This window comes from Cinclus cinclus, chromosome 2 (genome assembly GCF_963662255.1).
Source record: "Cinclus cinclus chromosome 2, bCinCin1.1, whole genome shotgun sequence".
NCBI classification, from domain to species: domain Eukaryota; kingdom Metazoa; phylum Chordata; class Aves; order Passeriformes; family Cinclidae; genus Cinclus; species Cinclus cinclus.
Window position 1 is genome coordinate 95,742,281 of NC_085047.1, and position 18,061 is coordinate 95,760,341.

An 18,061-nucleotide genomic window follows, 5' to 3' on the forward strand; every position below is an offset into this window, starting at 1 on the left:
TTTATAACACAAAATCCTTAATGCATTTTTAAATGTTACTCCACTGAAATTACTTGAGAGGATCATATGAACTAGTCTTTTACAGTCACATGCCTATAAATGCACTCAGTGAGTTGCTTTGAATTATACCTATCACATGTTGCATTTGACCCCTCTCTAGGAGAACGTAGCTGATGTTTTTATTTACATGAAAGGACTTAACCACCCTTTTTGTTTTTTAACTACATCCTTCCCAGAAAAATCTCTTGAAAATTTCCATTTCTGTAAATTCCATTTCACCTCAGCACTCTAATTCCTTCAGTATGATTTAGACGTATGGTGCATCACCAGTTGACCTAGAACATTCCTGCTTCTTCTACTGCATGACAATAAGGATCGCTGACCCTAGTAGATGGTGTTTATTCAGCTTGCAACCTCTTTCAGATTTAATAGGTAATCCTTCATCCAAAAGCAAACAGCCCTTAAATGACCCCAGCTAGATCTGCAAAGTGTTTGTTGCAAGCATTGCTGCATTCCATTTCATTTATGACCTTTTATAGTGAAAAACTGACTTCATATTTTCTAAATTCTTGGGCAATAATGGAAGGAGAAACCAGATACAAAGTGCATTTAAAAGTAAGAAATTAAAGGAATTTTAACACTTATTTTTCCTGTCAAAATACGCTTAAGTAAAGAGAAAAAAAGTTGAGCAAACATCTGTGTTAAAATCATTTGCTTCTAATCAAGTCTGGCACATGTTCAGAGAGACTTCTTTCTCATATTAGAAGTATGTTTATACATTCAATAACAATCTAGGTCTCTAAAATTGTAACAATAGGAGGAAAATAATTGTATGTGTATTTGCTACTTAATTAACACCACAAAAACTAATTTTCTCACCATCTTTGCAAATGAAATATGGTTCTGATATCTCTATTCTTGCCAAATGACTGCAAGGAGGATGACCTTTCTTCTCGTTTTTTCTCTCACCTCTACTGTTTTCAGATTTGAAGATGGTTATAGCGAAGGGAAATATTTGAAACATTCTTCTATTGTATTCTGTTTAACTTTTCCATATGAGTGAAAATATTGTCCTTCAAACATATAATTTCTTTTTTAAAAGTACAGGAAATTACAATAATGCAATAATTTTATTTAATGAAGTATTTAATTAAAGTGAATGATAATTCACCAAATTTTGCATTTTCATCAGCTGACACAAAAGTCACATGGAAGATCAGTCACTGATTGCCTCATATTTATCTGTCTAATATATGATAGATATTACAAAGAGAGTGAGTAAATATTTTGTCATGATGTATAACTTGATCTTACTAAGATATAACACAGCACATATGTCTGTATCCTTGTATTTAAATATAACACAGGAGCTAAATGCTGAACAATGCCTGCATCTGATATTCATGGCTCTAAGCCATGTGCTATTTAGGAGTTCCAAAGGAACTCATTGTCATAAGTAACCCATTGTTTTTCTAGCCTAGATATTAATTTTTAAAATATACTGTATTTTAATTATTTTTTGAATGCACCAATAAGGCACTTCATTTCTGCTGTCTGCAATGCAGGCTGTGGTGAAGACTCTTTTCTTGATCTTGAAGGGTAACATAGTTGCTCAAAATCAACACTACTTATCTGGGTTGAAAAACCTCCATGATTTGTGAGAAAAAAATTCACTTAGGCACACACACCTGTTCAACTGCAGCATCACATGCAGCCTGGAACAACCCCAGGCAGGTCCCAAGGGCACTCTGGAAGCAGGCGAGGGGTGGGAGGAAGGGAGAGCTGGAGCCCACAGCTTGCAGGCAGCCTGAGAGCACAAGCCTGGGTCTCAGTACCCTGCAGTGCTTCTGCAAACACAGCCCCCATGGTGGCTCTCTCCCACTCCTCTTCCTTCTGCTTCTCCTCTTACGTCATGGACTCCCTAGGCAGGCTGGGCTGCATGTAGCTTCTTGCTGGGCTGTTGTGCTGCTGCTCTTCTACACGATTTTTCACTTGTCTAGTCCTTATTTTTTCTAACTCTTGAAGCAGTCCTTTCAGAGTTGTCAAGGGTCATCCCCTCATCGACCGACTGGCAAGCAGTCATGTTTTTTTCCTAACTTGTGCCCACATTTTTAAAGCTTGCACTGTTATCTCACACCTAAACTGTAATTATAGCAAGACATATTCGATACCAAACTCAAGTTCACACAGGCCAGTATTCTAGCAACTTGACTGGCAAAGGCTAAAGCAGCATACATTTAGCATTCAGCAAAATTAGCACAATTTTAACCACTGGTCTGCTACTAGCAATGGCAATACTGGTTTTCTCGGTCACCGTGATGCAATGGTAAACACAGGGTGACCACCTTTCCACCAAATGAAGAACCACGCTGAAATACTAACTAACTACCAGTAGGGTTCTTTTCTGCATTAGCACTGGGCTGCTACATGCTTCAGATGGCTGAGGCTAGAATTCCCTGCACTGCAGGGACTATTGTGCAATCTTAAGGTGTAAAGAATATCAGATGTGCCCTTACAGATGCTGGAATAAATGCCTGCCTTCAGTCAAATGGCTGTAACTTCTAATTGTGTGAGAAAACCATCGACTCCCTTTAGTGAAAGAATGGGAGCTACAGTTTCTGCGGGTAGATCTGGAATGTAATTATATCATTCATTATAACATAAAACTTATTTTTTGGATGCTAGAAAAAACATTAATACACAATATCAGGACTCACCTATATAGCCACTGTGAATGAGCACACATACTTCTTAAATTTAATTAATCCAGTTATACAAATGTGTATATGTTACAATATATGTATATTTAACAGTATAATATTCAATTATTTTTAATTAAAAGGGACCAAAAATATTATTTGCATAAAATTATCAATTATATTCTCCAGTATGGACAATTCCTGAAGGTAATATAAATGTCTTCCTGCACATAGGTTTCTATTGCTTGAGATTTTCACAAACAGGAAAAGCCAAAAGAAAAATAAACAAGCAACCCATTTTCTTGACTATTTTGTTGACTATTCATAGTTACACTGACAGTTCTGTTTCTAGTTTTAGGAAAAACTGGTTATATATGCAAAAAAATATATATATATACAGTTCATTGAAGTTATACCTAACTCAAGAGTTTTCAGAATTTACACACACAGGTGAATCATCATTATGCACAGCTGTATCCAAAAGCTTTATTCAAAATTTTATTCAAACCTTTAACATAGAGTTTATAAATGAATGTGACAATGATTATTGGTTTGGAACACTCGCTTTCTTATCTCTCCCTGACATGGTATAAATTATACACTGTGAAATACTTGTTAAATCACCTTCAAGGTATAATGATGAGATTTATCAACATGACAATAAACTAATTTCAAATTGATTTATGGGAGTTCAGAACATTATGAAAGGTTTGTACTATATAACCACTTTATCAAGGCAAGAAAGGAAGCTTATTTTCTAGCATTAACACCACATCTGCTTAGTTTTGCTGTCTTGTTTTTACAGAAACTGTTCATCTGATCAAAGGTTAATATTTACCTCATATGTACATCATACTTTATTCACATAATATCATTCTGGCCTAGTTACCAGAGAAAATGTAGATTTACTGGGAGCTTTAGATCACGCTTCTTTTTACCTGCTTGGTAGAACTGGCCACAGTGGAGTAACTGTAGTCAACCCACAATACAGCTAAATATAACTCATTTAAGAAAGAAACCAAAAAAAACCAAAACCAAACAAACCAAAACCAAACAAGCAAACAAAAAAAAGCCCAAAAACAAACAAAAAAAAAACAACCAAACAAAACAAAACAAAAAAAAACCACCAAAACAAACCACTGCTGATGGAAATATATCTCCACCTTTAAAGGTTTCCACCTGCTTTTTTGTACCTAACCCATCATGCCAGCTATGGACATCATTTTCCTTCTAAAACATATTCAGAACAGATGAGCAGAGTAAACACACCATTATTCCTGAAATCAAAATTTGAATATTACAAAATCTTTGTGGATTGGCCTCTAGAATTCTAAGAAGTAGTCTGCAGACTTGAGTGGGGATATTAAGATGTCATGTAGTGAAGGTAGGAAAAGTGTAGGTCTTTAATATTTTTTCACGCCTAATGCGTTTAATTAATTGAGCATTCTCCTACTTTAAGAATATTTATGTGCATTACAACATTTTACATATAGCATTCTTCTGCTTTATTTGCTGTCAGCATTCATTATGGAGCTAGAGCAGTGGCCATGTAAAACATCGAAGAAATTTAATTTGGGGTCCACTAAAGAAGGAAGTATCTACAGACATGGTACTTTTTGCTTTTTCTATTTTTTTTTTTTTTAATTTCAACATCCAACAGACTGGTTAATTAATTAGTATCAGGCTCACTGCTGACTAACAACAGCTTGTGTACATGAAGTATTAATTAAACTAAAAAATTGCTAGCCTATCCCATTTAAATGGTTGTGACAGAATTCAAGCCTTATCCATAGGGTATTGGCACTTAATACATGAGGTAATTTTCATTAATGTCTAATATTTGTCCCAATTAATTATTCTGTCATTAGTTATGTATGGCATCAGCCACCCTGTTTTTTCCTCTTGGCCTGTTAAATTGCTGTATCAGTTTCTTTTATCCTTTATCTACTGAAAAAAAAAAAGATTAATCTAGAATACCTATTTACGTATGTGTGAGCTATTCTATGTACATTATACCTTGCCTGGAAAAGTACCTTTTGACTTCTGTGAATATTAGGACTGGGTTTTTATTTGCATGGAAACTGTGATTCATCTCAGGGCTTTATCATGTATTATGAGAGAGGAATGAATTTAAGTGTCACTGTCATACTCTGGCAGTACAGCTACAAGAATCTAAAGACATTTAGATAACCAAATCGAGATGCCTACTTTGGATTAAGCTGACTAGCTTCCTCATCCCACTGACTTCATTGAATAGAGCCTACTGGAGGCTACTAGATGTCAAGTTCAGTTGTAGTAAAGAGAATTAATGTCCAGCTATAGAGCTGAAGCCTTCCCCTTCTGATAAACCTGTGTCTCTCTAAAGGCTTGAGGACCTGAAGTAAGTAAGGTTTTGAAGAGTTCACTGTCTGTTTCCTACTTTAAAAACATTGAGACTCTACATGTTAAACACCCAATTGCATTTATTGTTCAAGGCTGTGCAAGCACTGTGAAACTGTAATGTCTCTGGAGGCATCAGCAGTCCTAAATGTTCTGGCCCAGATCCCCAGAACTCCCCTCACTCTGCCCAGGGCCCAGGACTTCACATCAACCCCCAGGGACCACTGGGTCCTGCCCCAGAAATGCCACACTTCCTACAGCCCTACCCTTCTGTATACTGTTTTCAGCTATACAGAATTTCTTTCCCCTAATAAAAGGTGTGGTAATATCCACTATTTTAATGTCTAACCCATTCATGGAGCCCTGCCAGAACTTCTCTTTCACATTCCCAGCATCCAGCAGATCTTAGAAGACAAATGTTACTTTCTTTAGTTGACAAAGAAATATCCTTCCTGGCTGAGGTAAAAAAATATTAAAAAAATACAACTACTCTGTGGTGATAGGTTATGTCAAATTTGTTAATACTCAGAACTACAAAACTATATAGAACTTGGTTTTATTTTTTTTCCTGACAAAAAAAAAGAATTGATCCCTGGTACTCCTTTCTTTTAAAGGTGTTTATTAAAATAATATCTCGCACTAAAGTAGAACTTGTTTCAAGTTAAAGTTGCATTAAAAATTTAACATCCATGCGTTTTTTATACTTGGACATTATCATAAAATCTGCTGCTGCATAAGCATAAAATATATCACTTACTGTGTTATCAAATTCACTAAAGAATTTATTAAAATACATTAAACATATTGCTTGCTCAATGCATTGCAATGTAACTATATAATAAGGATGAAAATATATATGCAAATATCCACAACTTGGTTATATTCCCTAGCTGCAAGTATAATAAAAATATTTTCTCATAATGAAGTTGAACTGAATTTGGGGCTATATTTTAGAACCCAAGCTTTAGATAAAAATAATGTATAATATAATGACATAAATTACCATGCGAACACATTAATGACAAAATGTTGCAAAAGTACTGATATAAATTAAGTGGGTTTTTTATAAATAAATGTTATAGTTCTCCTTCTCTCTCTATTTTCACATATCCAGGACAGGAAAAGTGCCATGAAACCATTTAAAAGAGGTCATTTACTGTGTCTTGCATGACACAGTAGTACTGAAAAAAATGAAGAACTGAGTGGAGAAAAGACCAGCCTTTGGAAAAAAACATAAATGTATTAGTGCAACTATGACTGAAAATAAAGAAATAGCCAATATCTTAAAAGAATGTTCTGACAGAGATATAAATAGGATAGAAGCAGTAGTTTAAGTAAATCAGGATAGGAAAGGAGACATTCCTGTTTCCAATAAATGCGGTGTTTATAGATATGGTGTCATATATTCATACATTTACAGCCAATAAAATAAAACAAAACACAGTGAATTCTATTGTGCATAAAAACTACAAGTGAAGATGCAAAAAACAAAAAAAAAAACCCCAAAAAAACCAACAAAAAACTAGGAAACATTTTAACTTTCTGTTTTACTTTTTTAGAAAGCCTTCTAAATTAATGCCTTTCTAAAAGCTTAGTATTATCTTTCTTTATTGCTTTAATTAGTAGTTATTATAGACCTATACATGTTAGTGCAATGTATTATGATAGAAATCACATGCACAAAAATGGCAAATTTTGAAATACATATTTGATTGGAAAGTCTATTTGTGGTTTCATATCCATATATATATAGAGGGAATTCATGTATTGTACAGTACATACAAAGCCTAACACAGACCATGCTGCTTAGTATTTCTTCAAGTAGTATGCATTTTTTGTTTTCTTCAAGGAAGTACCTTGCTCAAATATCATTCAATAAATCAAGTATATTACTCTGCAAACTGTGCTCCTCCCGGTGAGGAACAAAGCACAGAACACAACCTGAGAAAAAATATCTATTACCAGGAAGCAAAATTAGCAGTAAAACTAGCCAGCAGCTTAAACCAGTGATAAAAGTAGTTTATCCCCTCAGAGCATTCCTTGATGAAGAGCTGTCATCACTCACCCCTAAAACAGGGCACCAGTTTGACGATGGGTACGACTGACACCAGCTTCAGTCCTTTGTTACCTGAAATCTTCCCCTGGCTGACAGTGGGCTCAAAAGGCTGAAACCAAAGATGGTGGCAAGTATCAGCAGTTTATTAAAGCCTATTGCCTTTTCTCTGTTGTAATCCCATGAGAAGCACCACACAGTCTGGACTCCTTCCCTTCACAGCACAACCTGCTGCTAGCAACAGCAACAGCAACATCTCTCTCCTCCCAGCTCTTTGTACCTTTTCTCTCACATGCATAACACCCGTGTGCCCTTTTACCCTCCCATGACTGGTTAATACACACCATCATTCTGTGCTTCCTCTCTTTCAACCACGTTCACTCGTCTAATACAGCGGCACCCCGTTAGCAATGAGGCTCACCTGCAGCCCCGTTCCCTATGTCCCATAACCTGTTCTCCTACAATGCGTAATTTGGTCATAAAGTTTAGGGAAGTTGTGTCAAAAAGTTATTCTATATAAAATAAACATTTTTCTGAGTATGCATAGGTATACAGGATTTTTGCATTGTTTGAATATTCTCTGGAATATGGAAAAGGGTTATTAGGTTACATGAGATTTTCACTTTGTCTGGATTGAGAGTCAGTCTACATCATTGCATTGAAAAGAAAATTACAGACCCTTGAAGTATTGCACATTGTTTTTGTTTAAGTACAGTTCTTTCCTGCATGATTTTAAATTATTTATATTCCTATCATATTGATGGAATCACGCTACAGTATTATTCTCTTGTCCTGAGAATTTGCAATTTATAACCCCTCTCTTAATGAGTAAATTATCTATGCCTGTCCCTGAGAATTCCTCTATTAGTTGAAACATTAAACATTTAAAATTATTTATTTTCTTTTTAATAATAAGTTACATTTATACAACTTTCTTTACAGGCACTCAAGAATACCCTTAGTCCTTGTCCTGGTTTTGGCCAGCACAGGGTTAATTTTTACCATAGATAGAAGGGGGCATGGTCATTGCAGGGGCAGGGGAAAGGAAATCTTTCCAGGTTGAGGTAGCATGACAATGGTCAGGTAATTGTAAGCATTCGCATATGAATCACTCACCTCTCTTATATATATTTGTTTTATTAATATTGTTGCCGTTCTTGTTCATTTTCTTATCTCATTGCTCTTTCCTGGAAATTGTTCTTACCTGAACCTGTAATCTTTAAATTTTTTGCCTCCAATTCCCCTTTCCATCCCTCTATGGGGGTTGGGGGAGGGAAGTGGAAGAGGGAGAAGGGGAGTGAGTAAACAGCACATGCTTTGGAGTGTTTTCTGTAGGAATACCAAATTTAAGATTATCATTCCTAACCATGAGAATCCTACAAAGAACAAAGGTCGTTATTTTAAGCAGCATTAGTGGCATTTATAGTCTCACAATTACACATTTTAGACAAAGAACAAGGAGGAAAAATTGACAAGAGTAGCAAAACTGTAACTTTGCTCCTGATTACCCATGTTGGTTATTCAATTAATTAGTATGGGAAAAATGAGGAACACAGAAAACTGGCTTTGAGGTTGTGAGTTCTCTGAGATGAAACCAAAATCCTCCGTGTGGAAGTTTTGTTCAGCTCATTTGGTCTGTTTTCCTGCACTTGACTGATGGTCTCCAAAGTTTCTTTCTGTGTAATGACTTCTCAACAGAATTGTCATTTCAATTATGAATTCATGAGACACGGAGTAAAGATGTGCTCCCTGGTTACCTGAGATTACTCTGGCTAAGGCACCAATGTCCTTTTTAAAGAGTCAAGAGTTGTACCAGTAAATAAAGAATGTCTGTACAGAAAGAAAACAGAGAAAGTAGGCTTCTGAGCCAGAGGATTTTGAAACAATATAAAAAAAAAAAAATAGAGAGAAAGAAAGGAAGAGTCCTTTTTTCTTTTCAGTTAGCTTTTGTCTTTCATTGCATCTAAATCACTCCGTGTGTATATACCTGTCTCTTTCTTGCAAATGATATTACATTTCTAACAGAAATTTTTGACTATAACATAAACCACTGATGTAGTACTATACAGATGGCACCATATATCTCCTACATTTGCATATGTTCATTTTCTGTTTTGATAACAAGGAAGACAGAGTCATTAAAACTGTAAAAAAGCTGCTGGGGGGAAAAAAAAGAGCAAAGAAAGGCGCTGCTTTTTGAGTCAGTGCAAGCATAAGGATTAGGATGAAATAAATGTAGAAAACATCACAAATTTTGTTTTCCCAGAATGGATCCTATGCAGATCATAGGTACAAACTGGATGTCTCCGATTAGCTTTTGTTATGTGTGATGTGTGTCTCCCTTTCCCTTGTAACAGCAAGCTCTCTGAAAAAAGACAGCCTATGGTGTATAACCTTTCCAAGAGCAGAGCCTAGCTAGTTAGAACAAGGCAGAGAATTGGAAAGTGCTTGGTTTTCAGAGACAAATGAACAGCTCTAGGCAGGCAATAGGTAGGTGGTTAGTTGGCTTTATCCCAGCCATTTTCTTATACATTGTTTGCTTTTTAGTAATTCATGTTTAATAGCAGAGTTTAAAAAGTCTACATCTAGTCTAGATCTTTTCTAGATATATTTATAAAAACCACTTAAATTAAAAGAAAACATGTATTCTAATTTTTAAACAATATTGTATATAACTTATTTGAATGCGATAATCTTTTCTTCTACAAGCTCTAGCCGAAATTAACCCAAACCTTTTCTTTACTGCATTCAATGATCTATATTGGATGTAGTCCAATTCAAACACATTTGAAGGATTAAAATATAAATTGGTTTGGGGATTTAAATACCTGTGAATTATGACAAAGCTGAAGGAGATTCTCTGACCATACTGGAAGCCAATGTCTAAATGCTGAGCATGCTTTGAGGTTCAAAATGAACCTCCACTGATTGATTTTAAGGATTAAGTAAAACTTGTTGTACAGAAGTCCTCTATAAAATACCCTGAAAGACCAAGATTAAGATTTGTGATGTTTAACATGACACTAGAATGTGTCCTTATCTCTAAGCAAGTTATTTTCAGTCTTTCTGTTATAATCAAAGCTAAAAAGTTGGCACTGTCGGAATCTTTTAGCAGTACCTGACTGTTCTGAGATTAGCACTTTAAGATCAGACCAGCTGAATCCCAGAAATGCCTGGTTCTTTCCACGAGCATTGCAAATCACAATAATCTACAATAACACATAATCATCAGACTTAAAAGATGCTTAATCTAAGAGGACTGTCAGCCTTTTTACTTATAAATTGCTACAGTTTTCTGTTTTTCTTGGTAACAAGAAAAAATATGAACTGCTAGCTTGTAAATTCTGAATATGCAGATAGGAACATTGCTGAAATAAACTTGTACTATTGAAAACAAGTATCCCAGTAAGGCTGTGGACCATTTGGCCTGGAGATTTTTAGAACTCAGCCACATGAAATCTTCAGCAGCTTGAGCTGGGCTTTGGAATTTACACTGATTTGAGCAGGAGGCCAGAGTAGGTGACCTTCAAAGATCACTCCAACCAAGGACTTTCTATGGTTCTTAGTAAAATAATGTCAGCTCCAGTAAAAAGAACACAAGGGTGTTTGATTAATGCAGAACAAAAAGGCTGAAATAGAAGATGTGAATTTTCCTGCATAAATATTTTTTTCTAAAGCAGAATATTTATGTATGTTTCAGTTTCCTTGATGTATGAAACATTCTACTCTTAGTGTAACCAGAAACTGATAAACCCATGGTTTTAAGTACATAATGTGGCATTGAATGAGATTAGATATATGCTAATTAAGTCAATTGTGTTCAAAGGGTTTCTACAGTGTTTTGAATGTAATTTGAAAAGGAAAGTTTTGGCCTTTGTTCTTTTCTGTGATCCCTCATGAAAAGAAGAAAAGATTTTGATACAGGTTTTTATTCTTTTAGTGGGGGAAGGATTTGGCTGAAGATTGTAGGATTGGTGAAATTTCCATATTTGACAATGTAGTATTAAAATTCCTAGATATTTTGTATTAAAAAGTGTTTTATTCCCAATCTCTAAAAGAACATTTGCTAGTTAATATTTAATGTTCTTTCATACTTCTGAAACATCAGGAATACAATCATAATAAAAAATTCTAATTATTTTGAAAGAGAGAAGGCAGAAGTGTATAACACATTTTTAGCCTCTGTCTTTAACATGGATGACATATCAAAAGGGTCTCAGTGCTCTGAGCTGGAGGACCATGACTGCAAGAATGATAAACTCTCTACTGACCCTGAAATTGTGGGGGGATCTGCTGCTCCACATGGATCCCAAAAATTCCGTGGAGCCTGATGGGGTTCATCCAAGAACCCTCAAAGAGCTGGTTGATGTCATCACAAAACCTCTCTTCATGATTTTTGAGTGATCTTGGGGATCAAGAGTCATCCCAGCTATCTGGAAGCTGGGAAATGTCCCAGCTTTTGAGAAAGGCAAGAAGGAGGACTCTGGAAATTAGATTGAATAAGCCTGTCAATTTCATTTCAGTGCCTGGTAAAATCAGGGAAAAGGTTGTTCTGGAAAGCATTGGGAAATACATGGAAAAAAAAAATGCAGTCATTGGTCAGAGCCAGCATGGATTCATGACAGGACAGTCCTGCTTATCAAACCTATGCCAGGGTGCCACAATATAAAGAAGACATTAAACTATCAGAGAGTGTCCAAAGGAGGGCAAAAAGGATGGTGAATAGCCTTGAGGGAAACTGCGTGAGGAGTGGCTGAGATCATTTGGTTTGCTCCCCTGCTGGAGAAGGGAAGACTGGGAGGAAACCTCACTGCAGTTACAGCTTCATTGTAAAAGGAAGAGGAGGAGCAGACACTGATCTCTGCTCTCTGGTCATCTGTGACAAGACTTGGGAGAATGGCCTGAAGCTGTGTCAGGGGAGGTTTATATTGGATATTAGACAAAGGTTCTTCCCCCAGAGGGTGGCTGGGCACTGGAACAGGCTCCCTAGGGAAATGGTCACAGCATCAAGCCTGACAGAGTTCAATAAAGTTTGGACAATATTCTGGGGCACATGATGTGGAAGATGTGCTGTTCAGAGCCAGGAGCTGGACTTGATGGTCCTTGAGAATCCCTTCCAAGCCAGCATATTTTGAGTTTCTGTGAAAGAGGTTGAAGGTATTAAATCTGTCAATTTTCACTTACATTTCCAAAATATTGACATCTTGCTTCTGAATTTTTTATCACAAAGTTACATTTTTTTGGAATGGATGATGTTATTAAAACTTATAATCCAGTTTAATCCAGTAGCAAACAATGATGAGATGCCACATCCTGATTAAATATTGTAATGTATTTAAATATAGATATTCTTATCTCTTCAATCACTTCTTGTTATGAAATATTCAAAAACAGAAATCTAGGACTTGATTCAACCTATCTAAATATAGGTATTTAGTATCATGCAGGAAAAGTGGCTGAGAGAAGGTGGAAAATGTGGAATTAGTAAATTTTCCACTGGTAATCTCATGCAGGAAAGCTTCAGTGAAGCAGAGATCTTCTTTATGTTGATAAATTGTGGAAAGACTGACTATTGGCTGAAACTGAGTTTGACTGAAAACTTAAATTTATTTGTATCCAAATTTTTTTTTTCCAATTCCATTTCTGAAAGAGAATGGGAGAGCAGGACAGGTAGTGGTGGGGAAGAGGATCTATATACATAAATATTCCCCCTTTGATAACCAAAATCTATGTCTGAATCCAGTAGGTAGGACTTGGGCAGTTTTAATGAGTAACATATTGCAAACAAATTCAACACAACAGAATTTCTAAATAGACAATCCTATTCAATAAGGTAACGCTGCTCTGGCTCTTAATGAGCATACACTGGTGATTACCAAATAATGTTAGGAATTCTTGCCATATGGAAAGTTATCTCTAGTGTTTACAATGACTTCACCCAGCTGTCACTGCAAAGTGGCCAGCGGTAGAATTACCCTCTTTTCAATCTGTTGGGGAACATCAAAGGCAAGATACTACCAACATGGATTATTGTTTTTCAATATTACATCTCATTCAGATAAGAAACTGTTGCAGATAGTCACATTTAAAGTCTTATATTACTGCTCCTTGAACTGTCCATTTCTGTAATTAATCATTAATTTCAAAAGGAAAAGGAGAAAACAGACAACACACTATTGACTGTATATTACATAAAACTCTGCATATCCACAAAGATGATCTGTCTAATATCTCAGTGGCAGCATATTTTGTCTTTATGTAGCACTTTTCATGCATAGGTCCAAGAAGAGAGCTCTTTTGTCATGAGAGAATCAATGAAATGCATTGAATCAGGGGTATTTTGCTGCCACAACCAGGGGCATAGATTTTCAGTATGTGAAAATGTCTCTCCAGGGCAATCCATGCTTTTAATCCCCTGTTTCAGAGACACTTAAAGGTTGTGTGTCTTCACTGGTAAAATTTAGTTTTGAGGTAAGATCACACTGGTTCCACATTAGGGTGAGAGAGGTCACAGGGAGGGAGTTAATGTAGAGTGATAATGCTGCAGTAGTGTGGGAACAGTGAGTAAGAGTACTCTGGAGGCAAATGCAGATACACTTAGAAAGGAGTCAGTGGCAGTTTTGCAGGTGTTAAGGTATTAGGGATAGTGCACCCCAAGTAGTGTCAGGTGACTGAAAATATTAGGATGAGTTGATGTAGTTTCATGAGCCATGGGAACCTTTAGCAGAGTGAGTTTCTCTTTCTCAGTCTTGCTCTCTTCCTTTATGTGTTGTGTTTTATCTGACAATCTGTTTACACTGTGACTTGCTACTGTGACATCCTGCTTACTTTGCCTGCTGCTGTGAGCTGCGTTGAAGCCATATTTACAATAATAGAAGGTATTGTTGTAATGGAGAAATCACCAGAAGTCAGAAGAAAAGGTGATTTGAAAAAAAATAAGCTATAAGGAAAAAAATCAGGAAATCAGGCAAGTACAGGGGCTATGGAACTGCTAAACAAATTGGACATGTTTATTAAATTTTCTTTGCTCTATCATTAGATCAGAATATGAGGAAGCAGCATACTGGCAGCATATTTTCTGAGAGCTAGGTTACTGGGAAAACTATGCCTGCTCTGTGAAGGGCTGCAGTGGAAAACTGAGCCTTGGCCTGAGATTTGGCTATTTGAACTGTTGTGAATATCTGGCCAGAACATGCAAAATTACTGGACATGACAAATAATAGCACAAGTACCTAACAAAATAATAGATGGTGCTAGGAGGAATGAATAGATTTCACAGATGATTAAATAAAATCATATGACAGGTAGATAACTTCACAGACATTTGGAGAAGAGGTTTAAGGCTGTTTTAGTGTTTTGCAGAAGCAGCGGTTCCTAAGTTACCATATCAGTAAAAAAATGCAGGAAAAAATCATTGCTTCTCAGTAGGTAGCCATAACAAACTCTTTTTCACAAGCAGGGTGAAAAACTGTCTTGTGAAAGAGATGAATTTTTTGTTCGTTGTTTTACTGTAGATGGATGGACAAATAAAAACTGAAAGACCATTAGGATGAAGTTCAAGAAATTATACATATAAAAGACCTTTAGAATGCCATCTTCTTCCCCAAGCAGAAATATTTCAAAGCAAGAGTTTTCTTATTTTCTTTTTGTTTTTGTTTTTGTTTTTGTTTTTGTTTTTCTTTTTCTTTTTCTTTTTCTTTTTCTTTTTCTTTTTCTTTTTCTTTCTTTTTCTTTATTTTTTTCTTTTTCTTTCTTTTTCTTTATTTTTTTCTTTTTCTTTCTTTTTCTTTTTCTTTCATTTTCTTTCTCCTTCCTTCCTTCCTTCCTTCCTTCCTTCCTTCCTTCCTTCCTTCCTTCCTTCCTTCCTTCCTTCCTTCCTTCCTTCCTCTCTTCCCTTTGTATTATTTTCTCTTATTTTCCAAGTTCAAGGAATGACTCCTTTTTTTCCAGAGTGTCTGTGTGGGGGTTTGTTTGTTTGTTTTTTCTTAAATAGTATAAATAACTTATCAGTAGTTATTTCACAGACCTGGAAACGTTTCAAATATCTTCATGCAACGCAATCTAGGTAAACCAGGATGTTTCTAACATAAGAGGAGTTATAATAAACATTACAATAAAATTATATAAATATTATAATAAAATAATAAATTAAAAATCCCTATGAATCCCTAAAAATCCACACGCATTCTAACACAGTAATCCCGAAAATCATATTTCTATAGAAGATTTAAAGGAAAGCAATTGTGGTATTATAAATGATTCTTTATTTTCAGAGTAAATTATATAACCTTATATAAATTATATAATGATTTATAATTAATAATAATATTAAAATTTAAAATATTTGTAATTTAAATTAATTTAATTAAAATATTATTTTGATTTAAAAATTGTTGGTGGTGTTTTATTCAGAGAAAAGAGGAAATTCAATCCTTGAAGGATATGAGAAGTGCAATATTTCTCTTCTATATTCTGTTTTGGCCTCGCCCTCCATAACAAGAAAATAAGTAAAGAGAAAATGAAAGATGAAAAAAGAGAATACTATCCTTACTATTGATGCATAAAAATAATGGAGGATATATTCAGCCAAAAAAAAATTTACAAATTTTAGTGATATATATTTATGAAACTTCTTTCATCATAATGAATTTTCAATTGACAAAATTTTCACTACCATTGGTAATGCAGCAAGAAATAACATCTAGGTTAAAAAAGCTTTCTTGTTCTTTCCAAAGTGTCTTTTTCTTCACCAATGTTTTTTTGTAAATCCACATTGTTCTGGTGATCATCATTTTGAATACATAAGAAATTAATTTCCATCATAGGCTATAAAATGTTTGCTTCCTTTTTCAGGCTGATCTTCTAAATGGAGTTACTTGCTGGAAAGAGATCAATAATTTCAGGTCACTGTCCTTTGAAATTTTTTCTCAGGTGACTGATGATCCATATGACAGAAAAGAACCTGTTCTATCAAAGATGCAAAAGGCTAATGTAATCCATAAAACCCCAATTCAGTTAATTTAAGAGAAATATTATTTTCTAAAGGTTAGGGGAAAATGCATGTTTTAAACAAGAACTTTTAGTTTATCACAGAATATCATGGACCTGAACAATAAAGTTTCAATTGGTTAAAATATTTTTGTTTGGCTACAGAGAAGACAAGATCTAATACTTATTACTGCTGGTAAAGTTTTATTTCAAATTTTTTCTGTCCAGGCATTGCTCTTCTTCACATAAACAAATTCTCTGAAGGATTTTGTCAATTTAAAGATAAGTCAGTTTGCCTAAGCTCTATCCTAATAAAATGAGACAACCCCTTGATGTTGCTGTTTCTGCTTCCTCTTGCTGTTATTACATTCTTGTTTGCCTACATGTAATAACTATATACATCATGTAAGATTCCACTCCCTTTATTTTTCTTCTGCAATGAAATTCTGGAAGTTAAGAATGCTCTGACGAATCTAGTCCTGACCTACTTCCTTGTAGCATAGATTTTCACATTTCCTCTGGTTTCAATTAGCTTGACCAACTTTGGATTAGGTTTTTCTTTATGGTCTTTTCTAGTCAACTAATCTTAAATCTCTTCTTTCTTCTTTCTTCTTTCTTCTTTCTTCTTTCTTCTTTCTTCTTTCTCCTTTCTTCTTCATTGGATAAGTTATGTAGCTGTAAGAGGAACTGAATTGGGGAATGAACAACTGGAATGTGTCACCATGATGGAGGATATTTATCACTTGTGTGTTTGCAGAGTTGTGGATTTTGATGATGATATTTCTGCAGCTTGAACTGCACAGAACTGCTGCCCTGTTCTTGTATCACCTCAGGCATCACCTGAGTAGATTCAAACCTATTATAATCCTGCTATCATAAAAGAGAAGAAAATAAAAGAAAATTAGACTGTTAGATTACTTTCAAAGAGGATGCTTGGGAATATTTTATATTAATGTATTTCTATAGAAGAGGAATATATTAAAGAACATCCCTTCGAGGAAAAATCTTTTAAAATTCATCTGCTTTCCTTATTAAAGAAGAGAGGGACTGTTTACTTCTGCAGAATAAACAGCAGTTGTATTTCCATGGCAAATTTTATCATCATAAGAAGTTAACCCTGATTCTTAGCTTTGGAATGCTACAGAGGTGACTTTAGGGGCTAGTTTAGGGAGCTTTTTGACATGTACAAACTTCATAACACTTTGCATAGATAGATTCTGTGTTCCACAGAATATTTTTGTGACTCCTGTGAATAATATGCTCATTGTAAAAATGAATCATCTTTTTAAAGGTTAAGAGTTAATTAATATTGCATACACATAGCATTTTATTTCAATGGAATATTGATTTCAGATTTTATATGCATTATCTATATATAGCTATATGTTTATGCACATGTATTTGTTTAAATGTACTAATGAGTTGTACAAACAACACAGATATTTTTAAGGGAAGGCATATGAATTTTCTGTAAAGCCCACACAATTTCATTCATTTGCCAAGAATTTAATTTGGTTGTGCAATAACAAATAATGTTCTACCTCATCTTTGTGAAATATATATACTCAAATCCATCCACTTCTGTTACCTTTCACACATTTTGAAGAAGACACATTAAGTTCTTCCCTTGACATGTGGATTTATTTCTCTTATGGGCAACTACTCACACAGAATGAAGGTTTAAGCTGAATGTCCTTTCTCAAGGATATCTGATGCTTACTTTTATTCACAAAGACAGTTCAGTGATGTAAAATGACAACTGCCCATGTAGGGAGGCCAAAATTAAATATACTGAAAACTTGAGAGCATGTTTAAAGATAATGTTAAGATTAGTTTAAGCCTAATGACATGAAATAAAAGATCAGGTTGTACTTCTACTTATTTTTGCATATTCATATTTGTCTGTGTCAGACAATGCACTTATACCTTCCCACACTCTACC